Genomic DNA, 6,000 nt, shown 5'->3' with positions numbered 1-6,000 from the left:
TTAGTCATCACAGCAACAAATAAAGCAAAAGTAGCAGGGATTTTCTGGTGAGCCCAGTGTGCTGGGGCACCCCCATAAATTAGAGCTAATTTTACACTGGCCTGTCTGGGTCCCCGCAAAGCTTTCAGTTTGGCCTCCAGTTATTCTCCTCAGAGGCCAGAGGAAGCCCTTTGGCCTTCAGTGTCCCACGTTGCAGGGAATTTTGACTCCTGCAGGGAATCCCAGTGGCCACCTGGATGTGCTGGATGGGATGACCCCAGCTCCAGCTGCCTTGGCTGTGGAGAATCAGAGTTCAAACCACTTAGAGTCTGCAGTTACTACTTCCAGCAGGCCAAGATGGACACCATAGCCCTGGTATAAACTTCTAGCCTTATACAGCTCCACAAGGCAATGATACCTTCTTTAATAAATGTTGGGCCGGGCGTGGTGGCTCATGCCCATAATCCCAGCACTTTGGGAGGCTGAGGCAGGCAGATCACGAGGTCAGGAGTTCGAGACCAGCCTGATCAACATGGCGAAACCCCGTCTCTACTAAAAATACAAAAATTAGCTAGTCGTGTTGGCAGGCACCTGTAATCCCAGCTACTCAGGAGGCTGGGGCAGGAGAATCGCTTGAACCCGGGAGGCGGAGGTTGCAGTGAGCTGAGATCGCACCACTGCACTCCAGCCTGGGCAACAAGAGTGAGACTCCATCTCAAAAAAATAAATAAATAAATAAAAATAAATGTTTAATACTGCCACCTTCAAACTGACCACAAGAGGGTGCTGTTCCTCCACTCATGCACAGAAAGGTCTCTGGTTTCTTAGAAAACCCAGTGACACAGCTGAAACTCAGCTGAGACCTACAAATGGGGATTTACTAAAATTTGTGAGAAAAGGAAAGGAAAATAAATGTTGAAACTGTCACAATCCAGTTAATCTGGTGTATAGGTCAGTTTTCTCACCATCAGCTCACACTTGACCACAAGGAGGCCTCTGGTCCTAGTTCCAGGGCTGTGCTCTCAGAAGGGACCATCTTTTTTTTTTTTTTTTGAGATGGAGTCTCGCTCTCACCTGGAGTGCAGGCTGGAGTGCAGTGGCGCGATCTTGGCTCAATGCAAGCTCCTCCTCCTGGGTTCACACCATTCTCCTGCCTCAGCCTCCGGAGTAGCTGGAACTACAGGCGCCCGCCACCACGCAGGGCTAATTTTTTGTATTTTTAGTAGAGATGGGGTTTCACCGTGTTAGCCAGGATGGTCTCGACCTCCTGACCTCGTGATCTGCCCGCCTCGGCCTCCCAAAGTGCTGGATTATAGGAGTGAGCCACCACGCCCGGCCCAGAAGGGACCATCTTTACCCTCACCACCAAGGAACTTCTTGGGGGACACCTCTACCCCTAATGTCCAGCCCCAAGAAAGGGGGGAAAAGAGAGGTTGACGCATCCCTTCTCCAGCTTACTATTAGGAAGAACATCCTCCCAAGACTAAAAGACCCAGCTCACTCTCAGTAACTGACAGCAGCAGCCATGCTCCCTAAAGATTCTGCCTCACCTGGCAAGGCCTCACTCCTCTAGTGTGGTCTCCAAAGTCCCAGAATATTCCTGGGATATTCTGGAATATTTCTGTCAGAGCATATGTAACTGGGCAGGCACCAACTCTCACAAACTCCCTTTGAAGCCCAGTACTTCAGTTCTCATCTTCCCATCTCCCTTCTCAAAAAGGTTTCCTGTCTGAGGATCACAACCTTCCCGGGGTCAGCCCTGAACACATTTCCCTGCCTCAGCATTTCCCATGGTGGGTGAGGAGGACCGCAGATCGTTCAGCCTGGCGAGCCACACCACTCTGAGCAAACAGGGTTTTCAAGAGGTAAGCAGGTGTGCCAGTGAGAAAGGTTTATTACTAGAATCTGGCCTGGGGTGACAGAGGCACACATGATAGAATCATATTGTCCGGGGATAACGAGTCTATCAGGCTCTCTACCATTTTGCTATCAGATCTGAGTGAAGATGTTTGATAATATTATATGTTTGCCAAAATGGGAATGACCACCAGAACTAAGAAATCCTCAAGAATCCTCTTTTGGATTTCCTTCTCCTACTGAAAACAAAGTGCAAATGAGCTCCCAAAGTCCTCCTATTAGGCAGGTGAAGTGGCTCATATTTGTAATTGCAGTGCTTCGGGATGCCAGGGTGAGAGGACTGCTTGAAGCCTGAAGTTCAAGACCAACCTGGGCAATAGAGTGAGACTCCATTTCTACAAATAAAATTAAAAAATAGCCAGGCATGGTGGTGCACACCTATAGTCTCAGCTACTTGGGAGGCTGAGGTGGGAGGATCACTTGAGCCCAGGAGTCTGAGGCTGCAGTGAGCAATGATCACATCACTGCACTCCAGCCTAGGTGACAGGGCGAGACCCTATCTCTAAAAGTAAATAAAATAAAAATAAAGCAGCCACAAAAAAAGAATAAAACCATGTCCTTTGCAACAATATTGGTGGAGCTGGAGGCCATTATCCTAAGTAAATCAACTCAAACAAAATCAAATACTGCATGTGTTCTCACTTATACTTAGCGAGCTTAAACTTACAAGGGAGCTAAAGTGTAAGTAGAAACTGACAAGTGAGCTATACAACGGGTACACATGGACATAAAGATGGGAATAATAGACACTGGGACTCCAAAAGCAGGGAGAGTGGGTGGGGAGCAAGGGCTGAAAAATCACTTATCAGGTCCACTGTTCACTATTTGGGTAACGGGTTTACTAGAAGACCAGTCTCCACCAGTACACAATGTACCTGTGCAACAAACATGCACATGATACCCTCAATCGAAAATAAAATAAAATTTTTAAAAAGTCCAGGCGTAGTGGCTCATGACTGTAATCCCTGCACTTTGGGAGGCTGAGGTGGGTAGATCACCTGAGGTCAGGAGTTCGAGGCCAACCTGGCCAACACAGTGAAACCCCATCTCTACTAAAAATACAAAAATCAGCCGGGAGTGGTGGCAGGCACCTGTAGTCCCAGCTACTCCAGAGGCTGAGGCAGGAGAATCGCTTGAGCCCAGGAGGCAGAGGTTGCAATGAGCCAAGATTGTGCCACTGCACTCCAGCCTGGGTGACAGAGCAGTCCATCTCAAAAAATAAAATAAAACAAAAAATTTAAAAAAGTTTAGGTCCTCCTATTTATAATGTATACAAGCAGTACCACCCAGTATATGCCTCTTGTGACTTCTCCAATAAAATCCTTTATTTGTACAATATCTGCCAGTTCTTCTAGATAAAAAATGATTCTTTATAATTTGCTTTTTGTCTTATTTAAAGAGCCAATCTGATGTATGAAGTATAATGAGAATTCTAACTCATTTTTTCTGACCTGCCAGGATAGTTCACAAAAATTCATGCACTATTAGGTTTGATTTCACTTTTAAGCCATTTCTAGATGTTTATTTTCAACAACAAACAGAAGAGATGGCAAGTGGTGACTTCACTTTGTCCTAACGTATCAGGTATCTTCAGGAAGAACTCAGTCATAGGTGCTGGGGTTACAGAGAACAATGTATATGACAGGATCTCCTTGAGCTCTAGGGGACCAAAGTCACCATCATCCATAGAATCAGTATAATTTCTGCAGTTAGGGCCGGTGCGGTGGCTCACGCCTGTAATCCCAGCACTTTGGGAGGCCGAGGTGGGCGGATCACGAGGTCAGGAGATCGAGACCATCCTGGCTAACACGGTGTAACCCGTCTCTACTAAAAAATACAAAAAAAAAAAAAAAAAAAAAAAAAAAAAAAAAATTGGCCGGGCGCGGTGGCGGGCGCCTGTGGTCCCAGCTACTCGGGAGGCTGAGGCAAAAGAATGGCGGGATCCCGGGAGGCGGAGCCTGCAGTGTGGAGATAGCGCCACTGCAGTCCGGTCTGGGTGAAAGAGCGAGACTCTGTCTCAAAAAAAAAAAAAATTGCAGTTAGTTAAAACACTTGGTTACAAGTGGGAGAACAGCATAAAATCAACTTAAAGTCAAAGAGGGAAATTTGTTATCAGCATTTAAAGGTGACTCACAGAACCAGAGGCAGAGATGCAGCCAGGGCTCAGTAATGGACTGGAAGCAAAGACTCTGCTGCATTGGGAATCTTTCTCCTTCAGGGATTCTTCATGTGTGCTTTGCTCTCCTTCCTTTGTTAGCAGGCTGGATTTCTGTGATCCCCAGGCAATGTAGCAAAATGTGTCTACTACCAAATCATGGGTTTACATCTGTCCTGTTTACGAGTCAGCCAGAGTGAGGCTGGAAAGAGAGAGTGGGAGACCGAGAACCAGCCCAGTAGGTCAGGTTCCCTACATTTGGCATTTTTCTTTTTTTCTTTCTTTCTTTTTTTTTCTTTTTGAGATGGAGTCTTGCTCTTTTTGCCCAGGCTGGAGTGCAATGGCGTGATCTCAGCTCACCACAACCTCTGCCTCCTGGGTTCAAGCGATTCTCATGCCTCAGCCTCCCCAGTAGCTGGGATTACAGGCATGCACCACCACGCGTGGCTAATTTTGTATTTTTAGTAGAGACGGGGTTTCTCCATGTAGGTCAGGCTGGTCTTGACCTACTGACCTCAGGTGATCTGCCCACCTCAGCCTCCCCAAGTGCTGGGATTACAGGCGTGAGCCACCACACCCAACTACAGTTGGCATTTTTGAGATCATCTAGTCTACTAGTTTCTCTCTCTCTCTGTCATTCTCTAACTTTCTTTCACTCTGTTTCTCAGTTTAATGTTAGACATACTCTTACAGTCAAATATTCATGTAATCCATAAGTATATGGAGGAAAACACGAGAGGCCTCTCATAACCTCACTTCCCTCTTCACAGGGGTAGCCACTGTTAACAAGTATATACGCTTCCAGTTCCTTTTCTGTGCATCCATATCAATATAAGTACATGTATATATCAGTTTTCTTTATTTCACTTAAAGTGGCTTGTATTATATGCATTGATACTTGCCTTTTTTACTAAATATGAATTGAAGATCTTTCCATGTCAGTACATACAAATCTACTTCATTCTCTCTATAAATCATAATGAATATGTCCTCAATTATGTAACCAGTTTGTGTTGATGAGTAATTAGGTTGATTCCACTTTATGATGGTTAATTTATATGTCAACTTGGCTCAACTCTGGTCCCCAGGGGTTTGGTCAAACACCAGTCTACACGTTGCCGTGAAGGTATTTTTTTGCTGTGATTAACATTTAATGAATGCTTCTCTGAAAAACAAACCTAGAGCTTCATCCTCAGAGTAGCTGAATTACAACACAAATGGGACAACACAAGTTAGGACCTGGAGGGAACATGATTAGAAAACTGGTGATAAGGAGGTCTGGGGAACAAATGAATGGACCCACCTCTCCGAATGAGTGAAAAACGAAAACATTTGTATTCCATGAGGAATACTCATCAAAGGGTGACCTCAGGAGAGGAGGATTTTAATAATCAAGTGGACAGGTTGATTTTTGTGTGGATACTAGTCAGCCTTCTTCCACAACCCAAAGTTGTGCGTGGCAGTGGTGAAGGTATGCAGGAGTTCAGCAACGTGGACGTCCACTAGCCAGGGCCAAGCTGGCCACAGCTGCTGCTGAGTGCCTAATCTGCCAGAAACAGAAATCGACACTGTGCTCCCACTGTGGCACCCTTCTCCAGGGTGATTCCAGCTACCTGGTGGCAGGTTGATTATATTGGACCACTTACACCATGGAAGCAGCAGCATTTTGTTCTTACTGGAATAGACACACCCTACATAAGGATTTGCCTTCCCAGTACACCATGCTTCTGCCAAAACTATCACCTGTGAACTTAGTATGCCTTATCTACTGTCATGGTATTCCACACAGCATTCCTTCTATTCAAGGAACTCACTTCAAGACAAGTGAAGTACAGCAGTGAGCCCGTGCTCATGGAATTCACTGGTGTTACCATATTCACCACCATCTTGAAGCAGCTAGCTTGACAGAACAGTGGAATGGCCTTTTGAAAATTCAGTTACAGCCGGGC

The sequence above is a fragment of the Pongo abelii genome, chromosome 13 (genome assembly GCF_028885655.2).
Source record: "Pongo abelii isolate AG06213 chromosome 13, NHGRI_mPonAbe1-v2.0_pri, whole genome shotgun sequence".
In the NCBI taxonomy this organism is placed as follows: Eukaryota; Metazoa; Chordata; class Mammalia; order Primates; family Hominidae; genus Pongo; species Pongo abelii.
Note: the sequence above shows the minus strand (reverse complement) of the source record.